Raw genomic sequence first — 14,886 nt, 5'->3', positions numbered from 1 at the left:
TTAAAAAAACTCATAGCATAAAAAAGTTCGTTATTCCATTTACTTTTAGAAACATAATACGAATAATTTTATAGAAAAACTTTTCCACGTTATTTTCGAGTTTTAAAATTTTAAAGTCATTTTCTGAAAATCATGCATATTTTGATTTTCCTGAAAATTTGTGACAACAAACTACAGTCGAGTCTCGTTATGAACCCGCATAAAGGGGTGTAGGGGAATATAATTCTAAGAATTTGTGTACCCCCACTCTGTCAGCGCAGGCGACAGTCGTGAGTTGAACTTCCCCTACTTTTTAAGCGTGTGAGTGTGTACGTGATTGTTTCCAGTATCTCGTTATGAGTCCGTTTGACTTGAGTGTTATGTTTCTTATATGTAAATAGGACTAATATGATAAATAAACTCTTAATTTCTTTTCATGAATATACGGTCTCATATCGAGACTCTGAAATTAATTTTTTTTTCACGTTGTGGAGGGGGAAGGTCTTCCGTGGAAATCCTGGTTCACGGACTCATAACGAGCGGACTCATAACGAGACTCGACTGTATTATCTATTCCACAACTTTTCAGGTGGTTCCGGTCGTGGGACCTCCGTGGCTACTATTTTTTTTCGATTGTTGAAAATTGAAAAAATTTTTTTTTTTCCGCTAGAAATTATTTTCTATACCGATTTTTGACCCTGTACACTTGTTTTTCTTACATATTAAAAATTGATTTCGATATTTTTTTGTTCTAAGTAGGGATTCAAAAGCAGTAAGCAAAAGTTAATGCTATTTATGAGCAGTTATAATAAATGTTTTTATTTATTGAGAAGCAACTATTTTGAAGCGAAAGGAACGTTAGATTTGCTATACAATTCAGGTAAGACCATCACAGGAGCTCAAAAATTTCATATAATTAGTCGAAAAAGCGACGAAACTGTATTACAAACGTTTTTAATTATTTTCGTGTTCTTTTAAAAATTTTAAATTAACGATTGTTTTATGAATTATAGAGTACTTCTTAGTAAATATAGCTCCATCGCTTTTTCGACTAATTATATGGAATTTTTGAGCTCCTGTGATGGTTTCAGCAAATCTGATCCCTGATTAAAAACTGTGGTTGAAACTGATTGAAAACGTCCTATCAGATTTAATCGGAAATTTCTGATTGACATTCAATTAGTTTCAATCGGATTCAATCGGAAACTTCCGAATGATTCTGATTGGAAGTTAATCAGAAATTTCCCATTGACTTTTAATCAGTTTCAATCCGATTCAATCGGAAATTTCCGAATGATTCCGATTGAAAGTTAATCAGAATTTCCCGATTGACTTTTAATTAGTTTTAATCGGAATCATTCGGAAGTTTCCGATTGAATCCGATTAAAACTGATTAAAAATCAATCGGAAATTTCTGATTGACTTTCAATCAGTTTCCATCGGATTTAATCAGATATTTCCGGAAGGTTTCGATTGTAAATTAATCAAAAATTACCGATTTCCGGGGACAAATAATTTTATATATTATTGAATGGTAAAAAATTAAAAAATCAAATATATTAAAATCTTCGTTGAATCTATATCAACAATTAGATTTCACGTCATGAAGTAATATAGGATATACTGTATTACCACCAAAAATGGCACTTGTCACTCTGTCAAAGAACAGAGGAGTGCTCGTGTCAGAATTGCTTCCAAGTCTGGAATATAATACGTCTGAACTACGTTTCTTACCAGGGACACTACACAAGTGGTACGCGCTATCTAGTGGCGAACACCGAACTACTCCCACTGCTATTGCCTGAACTGGTGAATTTCCTCTCCTCCATATATATCTTTTCTCCTAAGAAATTTTTCTCTTGGTTCAAGCAACTTTTTTTTCTGTTAGTTGGAGCATACGAAAGTCCTTGCGTTAAACACCCCCATGAAAAAAATTTATTCACAAAATATAAGTTAAAATACAAAAAATATATTTTAGAATTTATAAAAAATTAATCAGAAAACTATTTTTTTTACGAGCTTGACATTGAAATGAAAATAACTAGAAAAAAAAGGGAAATTTTTGAAAAACTTTGTTCATAATAATTTTTGAGAAATGAAATGACCTACAAAAAAGTTTCTATGAGATTTTCTGATAAAACTGATAGTTTCGCCGGAAAAGTAGAAAGATCTTTAAATTTTCTGTAAATTTAACTTTAAGCTCAAATAACTTTTGAACAGTTAGATTTATCAAAAAATGATGAGACTTTTGTTGTAGATCATTCAATATCCTACAAAAATATCTATCGTGCATAATAATTCGTTGATTGGCTTGTAAGTTAGAAAATTTCAAAAAAATAAAAAGTTTTTTTTCCCGTGTTATTTCAATAGAAAATAGAAAAATTGATTGACGCAAACCGTAGTATTATTATCAAGAGCTTGGATTGGTACCGAAATTTTTATTTTTAGGTATACTTTCAATTTTCGGATACCAAAAAAAAAAATTTTTTTTTTTAACCAACTTAATCTATATATAATTTTTTATTGATGTTTCCTTTTATTTTCATGATAGTTTTAAACTCAATCAATACAGTTTTTTGAAAAAAGTTTTTATATAATCCTGAAAAATGCTTGTTTTAACTTTTTATAAAATTGAATAAATTGGAAAGACAGATAAAATTCTATACTCGGATATTTTAAAAATTGTTGAATTAATGATAAATGAAATTCATATCTGCCCAAATTTTAATAATGATCAATACTATCTGAATTGATATTTTCCGATTGAAACTGATTGAAAATTGTCTGTCGAATTTAATGAGAAAATATTCGATAAATGAATTATTATTTTCTGATTGAATCTGATTGAAAATTTTCTGTCGGATTTAATCAGATTCAATCGGAAAATAATCGATAAATGAATTATTATTTTCTAATTGGATCCGCTCCGTTTAAAACGAAAATGTTTTTTTCTAGCCGACACAAGAAAATTGCGTTGTTTATATTGAGAAAAAACTTCCCTGAAAATTTTAGCTCTTAAATTTAAATTAAAGTACTTTCTCTCGAGTATCAAATTTTTCCGAAAAGTATGTTAATTGAATAACATTTTTTTTTAAATTGCTATAACTTAGCCAGATTTTAAGCTATCGTTTTGAGACCAGTTCTAATTTGCAGAAAATTTGTTGAATCTGAAAGTCTATAAAACAAATTGCTCTAACTCGATCTATGTCGATTCTATCTGCTCCGAAAGTCTATTTTTCACTTGTTTCATATATTTTTGTTAATAGTGAAAAAAAACGCCTCATCGTACAAAAAAGATGCATAGCACCCATCTTTTAGAAAATTTCGTCCTCTACAGAATTGTTTATTATACTTCCCTGCTAAAAAAATCCGAGAGATTCTTATAGCTGTATGTATAAGGCCCTATACTTAACTAGATAGCATTTCTCATAGAACTCATTCATTCTCATAAAATCTCTATGGGAATGTATAAGAATCTATGAGATTTTCTAAACAGGGTGATTTTGCTAAAGTGCACTGTTTATAAGAGAAAATCAATAGAACATTCTATAGTAAAAAAAATTTATACTATATTAAGCTTACACTTTTTATACTGTCCAATGTTAAACTACTCGTATTTTATAGATAATACGCTGACCCCTATTCAAAATAAACAAGGGCCGCCTCGTTTGTCATCTACCGTTAGCATTGATTCTAGCGACGCTAGCGAGACGCTAGCCAGTGCCTCGTTTCACTTTTACTGAGAACTTTAGCAATATATCTAGCTTATCAAGAAGATAGTTTAAAATCAATTAGAACATTCTACACGGAGAAATAAAAAATTGATCAATCGGGATAAAATCGAGAAAAAAATTATTATTTTCCAATTGAATCTGATTGAAACTGATTTAATTTTTCTGAATCACTTTTAATCGGTTTCAATCGAAAAATAATTTTAAAAAAATTATTATTTTCCGATTGAATCTGATTGAAATTCAATCGGAGGCCTCAAACGCTCCCGAACATTTCTGATTGAAAATTCGTTTTCGATTAAAACTGATAGAATTCTGGTTGAGTTTCAATCAGATTCAATCAAAGTTAATAATCAGGGATGTTTCTTTTACTTCAAAATAGTTGCTTCTCAATAAATAAAAACATTTATTATAACTGCTCATAAATAGCATTAACTTTTTGCTTACTGCTTTTGAATCCCTACTTAGAACAAAAAAATATCGAAATCAGTTTTTAATATGTAAGAAAAACAAGTGTACAGGGTCAAAAATCGGTATAGAAAATAATTTCTAGCGGAAAAAAAAAATTTTTTCAATTTTCAACAATCGAAAAAAAAAGTAGCCACGGAGGTCCCACGACCGGAACCACCTGAAAAGTTGTGGAATAGATAATAGTTTGTTGTCTCAAATTTTCAGGAAAATCAAAATATGCATGATTTTCAGAAAATGACTTTAAAATTTTAAAACTCGAAAATAACGCGGAAAAGTTTTTCTATAAAATTATTCGTATTATTTTTCTAAAAGTAAATGGAATAACGAACTTTTTTATGCTATGAGTTTTTTTAATTAAACCCTTTTTCAACAAGTTATAAGCAAAAATACATGAAAAGAGTGGTATTTTTGAAAATTTCATATCTATGGAACCAATGATAAAAAAAATCTCAAAATTTAGGAGGATGAGTTTTTTGATGAGTATTAAAAAATATCAAAAAATGACGGAAATTAAAAATGAAAATTCTTAAAACTGTCCGATTTGGCGTGGAATACCTCATGTATATATATATATACATGGGGAGATAAAAGTATAGGTCGGGTTTTCCCAGAGAGTTTGGAAAGTCTCAACTACATTTTAGTTTATATTTTATTTAAGTAACAATATTTAGCAATAGTATTTTACAACTTAATCGGATTGGGAAATTTTTTAAGTTTGTTGTAATATATTTTTATGGCGGTAGGCTTAGACTTGGAGTGGCATCTGCTCACCAAACGTAGCGACGGTCAGAGGATAGCAAAATAGTGCAATATAGATTAACGGAGTTCGTTTTGGGTCTTTCAGGTAAAGACAGTAGTTTTTGGAGAGTGAGTTCAGAGTGCAATTAGAGTTACACTTCTGTTTGAGCTTGAGTCGAGAGCATCTCGTATCCTGCTGACCGTGTATTCGTTCTCAAGTTTAATTTTACTGTCGCGTATATTTTGTTAACTCTACGATTGAGTTGTATATTAAATTAGTGAATACTGTTGTACTACTTGTGTATTATAATCCATATAGTTATTTGAGTGTAGTTATTGTAATATTCAGCCTATAGTGAATATTTAACATTGTTTAACTTCAATCTTAGTTTATACCATATTGTAATACTTGAATCATTTGTAATACTCTAATCAATTGTGAAATCTTCTCGAGAGTAATTTTGTGTGTGACGATGGTTATTTTGTTGTTTATCTGATATCTTGTTAATTAACTAAAAATATCTACAAATAATGGTGTTAATAATGACAGTACTAAGAGTACCTCTCAACAACATATATATATATATATATATATATATTTGTGAACGGGGCAGCGCGAGTCAACCGTGTCTCTATAGCAGTGTCATATACCTCTTTAACCTCTCTCATATTTAAACTTATTAATTATAGATTAATATAAATTACAACTGGTATTTACCTATTTGTTTATTAATCTATCATCATTCTCTACTAATTCCATTTTCGGATTGAAAAACTGACTCAAAAATTGGCTTCAATGTTAGTAAAAAAATACAAGGGCTGCATTCATTTTAACCTAAGTGTGAGCTACCGAAAAGTCAGGGAGGTGCTGAAAATATTAAAAAAATCGACCTTCCATTCTAGCTGCTAGATGACATATTTTAATATCGTACTAATGAATCTCATATTAGGACCTCCAAGTTTACTTTTGGTTAATTTTATTCCACGTAAGTTATAATTGATTCAATATTTTATTTAAGTCAATTCAAATTATAATCAAGCCTATTAAGTTATTTGTATTCATTGTAAGTTCACTAAGCTTATGTAAGTTCTATAAGCTAACGTGAGTTAAATGTTTGTTGAATATTTTGACTTGGGTAAATAGGCTTTTATGTTACTAGATGCTGTTGAATCTAATTTTTTTGTTTTCTATAACGTATATTTTGAATGTATTTAAATTATCTCATGAATACCGTCCTTCATCAATATATGATTTGAACCATAATATTTTTGTTCAATACTAGTAAAGCCAAATTCCTACACGAACAATAACATCCTTCGATATAGAACACAATGTAAATTAAATCACAAACACATATGATAATTAGATTTATGTTTTAAATCATAAATTAGTAAAACGCTGATAATGTTCGAGCAAGCATTGACCGAACTATACGACATACAATGGGAATGTCTAATGGGACGTATGTTTATCTTGCGTACTCGGCCGAAAGCACAATTTATATGATGCAAATTAAATCCTTGTGATTCGCTTATTTCTGCAACATCTCTATAAACTATGCACAATACTCCTCATACCGTTCTTAGGTAAATTTTTCCAAGTTCTAGACATTGTATTTGTCTCCTGATCAATTTTTCAAAGAATTTTGCTATAGCCTATAATTCTCCGAAGTTTCAAAAATACTACTCATTAAAAAATTTAAATATGTATGTCAGGGTGCGTCATTTCAGAGGAACATTATGTTTTTTTATCTGTATGTGAAAAAAATCATACACTGCAAAAAGAGCGGTGTTAAAAATGGACTTATTTTAACTCTGCCCGGTGTAAAGATGAAATTACACTGGTGTAGGAGAAATAATTCACCGGTGTTGAAAATACCGGTGTTAAAGTGGGGTAACCGGTGTAAAAGCGGAGTAATATCGGTGTAAAAGCAAAGTAAACTGCGTCTGCCTCAAGGATGAACTTTAAAGATTATAAAACACAAAAAATGTCAGTTCTTTATAAAAATTAATAAAAAATATCTTTGATTAACAAGTATAGTGATTGAGTAAGTAAAAATATTCGCAAAATAAAATAATTTAACACCGGTCTAGAATATTTACACCGGTGACGGCGTTATTTTAACACCGGAGAATTTGTTTTAACACCGGTACAGAATATTTAAACCGGCGGCGGCGTTATTTTTACACCGCTTTCGGTGTTGAAATTGAACACCGCTGATTTTAACACCTGCACCACTTGGACTTACCCCGGTGATTTTTTACAGTGTAGTTCAACACAAAAGAAAAATTTTGGCGCAAGAAAAAAAATTCTATCTCGATTAGAGATTTACTATCTGGTCATAAAGGTTTCATCCTAAATTTCCCTGGTTTAAAATATTGATTGAAAAAAATTGAGAAGTGGTCACTCCATGCAAACTGTATATCGATATATACAAGCAAAAGAATTGAAATCATTGAGAAGAATTCAAATTTCATCATTTTTAATTCTTTTCAATTAATATTTTTAAACAGGGTTATAACATGAATAACTTGTGTTTCAAAAATTTCATTGAACGTGAAATATATAGATCGGTAGATTGAAGTCTCTCCTACTTCTATCCAAAATTTTTGAAACCTAAAAAATTTTTACCGAAAATATAAACCATTGTAGGTTAAAAAACGTGGGTTTCAAGCGGTATAAATTCAAACACAAATTTTGATTGCTCATAATTTCGTAAATAATTGTTCTGTTGTTACATTGATTTTTTCGGTGTATAGTAGACCATTTTTGAATAGAGTTTATGAAAAAATTTTTTTTTTCTTTAAATTATTGCTATAATTTATAATTTATTGTCACAGACTATCTCGGAATCTAAGTAAGATACGAATTTGATTCAAACTGTATTTACACAGAAAGCGATATTGAATATTATACGTGAGCAATGACTAATGCCGATCGCGATTCACACACACACACACACACACACACACACACACACACACACACACACACACACACACACACACACGCGCGCGCGCGCGCGCGCGCGTGCACATCATTATGAAAAAATTCAGAATAGCTTCCTAGGACCTCAAAACGTCGACATCTGATAAAAACTCGATTTTCGAACATCGGGGTGAAAACAATAACTTCCCGAATTATTAAAGATCATCGATTTTCTTAGCGGAGAGTTAAGAAATCTGTTAGCCGGCTGACCCTGCAAGCCAGTCCCGAAACTTCCTGCTGTTTTCGAACTCTAACAGCTTGAAAACACTTTTGTCAAAATACTTATTTGAGCTCGGCAATATATTTTAATATATTTGTATTTTTAAGCTCTTTGAGTTTCAATAAGTGGTTTTTAAAGTTATGTTCACGATTTCGTTTAATGAAATCTATGAATTTAGTCAAAAATCCATGAATGCGATTTAAATAGATAGTTCAATTAGTTTTGGATTAGATTAGAGCATGAATATATAAAATATCGGAGGAAAGTGTAAGAAAACAGTGATTTTTCTTATATTTTTGGGATAATATCACTTAAACGAACGAAACGATTGCAATGAAATCTGTTGTGTCCGAAAGAGACTGTAAAATGGCAGACTTGATTCAATTTTAGGTACTTTTGATAACTTATATAGTGAGTTATCCTGGAAAAATTATGACAATTGTTATTTTTGGAATATTTCATCACCAATATTTTTTGAACTAACTCAAGTAGAATCCTGGCTACTACAGATTAGTTTAGAGCCAGTGACTAGCTCAGCGTTACTACTAGCAAATTTAACTAATAATAAGCTCACCGTTGGCTAAATTTTTTTTTTCAAGAATATTTTTAGCTCACCGATATTTTTATTATTTCTTTATTTATTTTATTTATCTCGTGAGTAAACAATATTTACTATTTACAGATAGCGCTGTACATGAATAAACTCTTGACTCGCCATTGCCTCACAGCTGGCTCAACAATATTGGTTATAGATCGCGCTGTTTTCAAATAAAAAAATAGCTTATTATAAGCTTATAACTGGCCATTATCTATCATTTGAAGATCGCGCTGTACGAGAATGAAATCCTGACGGATCGGTGTATTTTCACTATACCAGTCTGACATCAGTTCAGTACTAAAAATAAATAACTAAACATAAAAGCAGTAATGATGAGAAAGGGAGCTTATGCCGAAAAATGAACTCTGGCGTTGTAATCGATGCAATTAAATCTAATGGGTAAAGTCAATTCCGACGGGAACTATAATAAATATAGAACAAATGTAAAGTATGCAATTCCGTGATTTCAATTGAAAAAAAAAGAGTGCGCCACATATCTTGAGAGCCGTGACGCTCGCAAAGCATATGCATTTATGAGTTTTTTTAATGAAAAAAGATTATATACATATATATATATATGTTGACGCAGAGATAATTGTGAACCACTCATAAAATTTTCCGAATATTAGTATATACAGCACAGTATGATGCTGTATATCAGGAAAACAATAATATTTTTTTGAAATTTATTTTGGTTTCGTATATACTTCATTTTTGGATTCAGATACATAATGATAATTGTCAGACCTGGCTTCATAATTTACTAATATCAGTCACTTCATTGACCCATTTATACTTATGAGCCATGAATATTCTAAGAGATACTTATGAGCCACAAATATTCGAACAGACACTTATGAGTACACTTAGTAACAAAACGTTTGTGTTCATATCTGAAACACAAAGGCTCATAAGAAATAATAAATTATTTCATGATTTGCATTGACAAAATTTATTTTATAATTTAATTGATTATTTAGGTAGGAGTGATTAGAAGTCGCAAATAAAATATATTCAGCTAAAAGTAGTTTAAAGCTGACGAAGTTTTGCTTCTTGAAGAAAAAATATTTATTGTCATCTATGCCCCTTTAGTTTCGACTTTTTAAATGACATTATTTTTCAAAGTTTCAATTGTGTTGTTTAATATTTATTGCTGAAAACTGATTTTTATACAATAAATTTTTCTGAACCATTACATTCCTATATTTATGATATCTAACGATACTTGTCAACCATTTAATGTTTTATGTTATTCTCTATTTAATAATCATATAATTAATTGATGTGAAATTTCAATTAAGTCATATTAATCAGTATCATGTATTTGATATTACAATATATCAACCAGAGTTTAGAATTATGATTTTTCGGATGGTCTCATAAATTTCCTTTGATGTATATACTGATAGATATATAATCAAAGTGCTTATATTCATAAAGCATCTACCTGTTAAAAGATATTTATTAAACCAGCAATACATATCCATGAACAGTTCCACTAAAAAGTCAAAACCTTTTAAGGCTTAACAAACACACACTAATTTTAAATGAGGTATATATTTGCACGTCAGACTAATTTCATAAGCTACTATTGCAATATTTTTCCTTAAAGATGATTTGGTGTTGGTATAAACGATAACTTTTAGGTGTTGGCTTGAACCATGTGCGTGTGTGTATGCGTGTGTGTGTGTGTATGAGCGCTTTATAATTTTTTAACTAATCAAACGATTTGAATGGTTCCTGCAGCAGACGAAATAGTTTGTCAACTATCAACAGCCAGACAAAATATGAACTACAGGAGGCTGTCAGAGTATGTTTTTATACGTATGTCAATAGCAAGAAACATAAAAATAAATAAATATTATAAATAATAGTAAAAAAAAAGTTGTAAAAAATATGTGACAGTTTTATAGTAATTGCAGTTTTGTTTTTTAGCTAAACGGAACATCAATAAGTAAGTATAATGATAAAAAATAAAAAAAAATTGTAGTAAGCATTTAGGTTAAGTTGTTTGAAATTCATATCAAAGTCAAAATATGATACTAAGGAAAAAATCAAAATGAAAAATAAGTAATTAAATAATAACAAAATAAATACTTTCACGTGTGCTTGCTTACAATTTCAGTAATCATAGCCTCCCGTAACTCCGAAAGTAACCACTGCAAACGCTTCAGTCAATTTGATTTCCCCTACCATGGCTTCACTCAGAGCGAATAATGAGATGTAACTAAAGCCACTTCATCATCGTTCCAAGCTATGCGAGAGCATAAGTAGATAGGTAGGGAGGATTCTGGATCAGTTGGGGCAAGATGGACATGATCTGTTGTACCGACTGATGGTAAGTTATCGATTTATGATAATGTACCGAGTGGGGGTAACTTATTGACTATTGATAAGATGTCGGCTGTTGGTGTGCTTATCTAGGACCTTTTGACATCATTTTGACGCTAATTGTACTTATCTGGGACCTTTTTGACATCATTTTGATGCTAATTGACATTATTTTGAGCTCATGTTATTATAGATGGCGCCTCATATATATTTTGAGCGGGAATTTTCGAAAAAATCAATGCTCAGTCCGCCATTTTGACATCTTCTCGACGTTAATTGATGCCATTCAAAGTTTTTATTCGCCATTTTGAGCTCTGATTCGCTATTTTGAATTAAATATTATGACCATGTCCGTCATTTTGAATTCTTATCCGTCATTTTGAGGTCATGTTATTATGGGTGGCGTTTCGTATATATTTTGAGCGGGGATTTTCGAAAAAATCAATGCTTGCGTTGGCCTTACAGTTGTCAGTTTTGAGCTCAGTCTGCCATTTGCCTTCTTGACCGCCATTTTATGTCTACTTCCGCCATTTTGAATGAAATATTATGCTCATGTCCGCCATTTTGAGCTCTGATCCGCCATTTTGAATCAAATATTATGACCATGTTAGCCATTTTGAATGAAATATAATACCTATGTCAGCCATTTTGGATCAAATATTATATCTATGTCAGCCATTTTGAATCTAATATTATGCCCATGTCCGCCATTTTGGATCAAATACTATACCTGTGTCCGCTATTTTGGATCAAATATTATGCCTATTCCTGCCATTTTGAATCTAATATTATACTCATTTCAGCTATTTTGAATCTAATATTACACCCATGTCCGCTATTTTGAATCAAATATTATGTCCATTTCAGTCATTTTGAATTAATTTTAAAACTTTCGAGCTTGTGTTTTCCTGAAGTTACTGAATGAATATGTGGCACATTCCCAAAAAATTATCATGCATTACTTAGAAATTGCAAGATTTTATCACATTATTGTTTAGCAACAGCGAATATTCTTTATTAGCTATGGTTTAATTGATTCTATTTCGTAGATGATGTCATCGAGTTTAATTTTAACTGCGTAGTAGATTGTTTATTTTTAGATGATGACTCACACGATTCTATTTTTAGATTATGACTCATACAGTTAAATTTTTAACTGCGTAGTAGATTGCTTATTTTTAGATGATGACTCACACGATTCTATTTTTAAATCATGACTCATACAGTTAAATTTTTAACTGCGTAATAGATGACATCAAACTCATCTCCACGCCATCTAGATCTTAGGTTATGTTGATACAGTCTAGGAATTTTTTTGTCGAGATTCTAGGGAACTTTGTTATATAAGGTTTGCACTTTGTTAATTTCTAGGGAATTTTTTCAAGTTTCTGGTGATTTCATTTTATAAGGTTGGTACTTTTGAGAACTAGAAACTTTCTACTGCGCAATTGATGAGTCATTCCCCACCTATAAAAGTACCGCGCGAGAGCATACTTCACAAAAAGAAGTACGAGTTCAATCAATGAAGTACGAATCTCTGCTCAAAATATCTCCAACGATTTGAAGTTCTTTGTGTGTGCGTTTTAAAATTTTTTTTCTAAAAATTTTTTTATAACAAAAAAAATTTTTAATAAACAATTTTTTAAGTGATTATTTAAACAATATATAAACAATTTTTCAATCATTATTTAAACAATATATAAATAATTTTAGTGACAAATTTTTAAATGAACAATCGTAGTGATGTTTTAAAAATTTATTAATTTATATATAATCCTAGTGTAGTGATAAACAATTTCTAAGTAGTTATTTGAACAATATATAAATAGTTTTAGTGATAAATTTTTAAATGAACAATCTTAGCGATTTTTTTAAATTTATTTTTTACTAAACTAATTAATTTATATAAAAACTACTTAATAAACATTACTAGTGACAGACAATTTCAAGTGTAAATATAAACAGTGACTTTAGAGATGAACTTTTAAAAAATGGCACAAAACGATTTTATTGCGGCGCTTCAGCGTCCAGTAGATTCAATAATTAAATCATTTAATGATTTACAAGATCAGCCATTAGCTGAAGAACATTGTCAAAAGTGTTATCAAGTCTGCGCTGATACAATTGATTACTTCAATGAGATCTTGCTAGATCCGCAAATAAATGTTCAAGTCAGAAGAAGTGTACGAGCAAATATTGTACTTTTGCACTGGTATGCAGATCAATTTGCGCAATTGAGTGGAGAAGTAACTGGTGGTGACTTGCGTCCAAATCGACGTCTCATCAAGTGGCAAGATCTTGAAAACGCATTTTCTAATAACATTAAATCTGGATGTGTGGTAAATCAAGCTCACACAGATCTTCGTAGTTTTCTTGATGATGCTGAAGACGTTATCATTGAAAAAGTTGAAAATATGCTCAGAGATGTTGCTGGGCTTAAAGTAAATGTTGAATTAATTTGTAAATTCAGAAATGTAAAAGCTGAAAATGTCATCGAAGAAACAAAGTCATTCAACACCAAGAGCCGAGAAATTTTACCCGCAACATCTCTTGTTACTTGGTATAAAGATCACGTCAACGATAAATTATTAAAGAAAGTCGAGGAATTTAATCAAAAGGATTCTGGTTGGAGTTTAACTGAAATCCACAATTTGATAATTACAATGTCAAGATATGCACCTCTTCAAGCTGGAGATTCAACGTTTGTGGAACTACCCAAGGATATCCAGGCAAAAAAAGCAGTATTAAATATTCAAAATTTTGATGAACACTGTTTTCTCTGGAGCATTGTAGCAGCATTACATCCAGCTAATATTAATCCTGCGAGAAAAACATCATATCCTCACTTCAGCTCTATATTAAAATATGAAGGTATAAAATTTCCAATCACTTTAAATGATATCCCGAAATTTGAAAAATTAAATAATTTATCAATTAATGTCTACGGTATCGAGTCAGAATTTTGCAATAAAAAATCCAATAAAAGTACTATAATTCCTTTATATCTAAGTAAACTCATAAAGTCTGATAAAAAAGTTATTCATCTTTTAATGGTACAGCAGAATATTAAATTAAATAAATCAGATTTTGATATTAAAAATTTTCAACCGAAATTTCACTTTGCTTTGATCAAAGATCTTTCACGATTAGTTCGATCTCAAATTACAATGTCAAAATGCAAGTTATTTTTTTGCGATCGATGCTTGAATCATTTTAGATATGATTATTCGTATGAAAATCATAAGGCTGATTGTTTTAAGATGAACAAAGTCCATATGACATTTCCAAAAGATCAAATTTTAAAATTCAAAAACTACCGATATAAAGACACTGTACCGTTTGTTGTATATGCAGACTTGGAATGTACACTAGAAACGACTCAAGGAGATGATGAAACTCAAAAGCATATTCCACACAGTGTAGCATTCTATCAACATTGCAGTTATGACAATAAATTATCTAAATTTGAATTAAATCGTTCAAAATTTTGTATCGATTGGTTTATTTTAAAGTTAGAAAAATTAGCTATCGAGTATGAAGGATATTTAAAAAATCCCATACCAATGAAACCACTCACCAAACAGCAGCAAGAGACACATGATCAGGCAACTGTTTGTCATATTTGCGAAAAAATAATTACAACAAATACAGATAAGTGTTATGATCACTGTCATTTCACTGGTAATTATCGCGGTCCAGCTCATATATCTTGTAATGTTAATTATCCAAAGTCACATGTTATCCCCATAGTTTTTCACAATTTATCCGGTTATGATTCACACTTTTTAATTAAAAGTTTAGCTACATTAATTAAAGGTGATGTAACTTT

This window comes from Microplitis demolitor, chromosome 5 (assembly GCF_026212275.2).
Source record: "Microplitis demolitor isolate Queensland-Clemson2020A chromosome 5, iyMicDemo2.1a, whole genome shotgun sequence".
Taxonomy (NCBI): domain Eukaryota; kingdom Metazoa; phylum Arthropoda; class Insecta; order Hymenoptera; family Braconidae; genus Microplitis; species Microplitis demolitor.
This window is presented reverse-complemented; position numbering follows the sequence as displayed.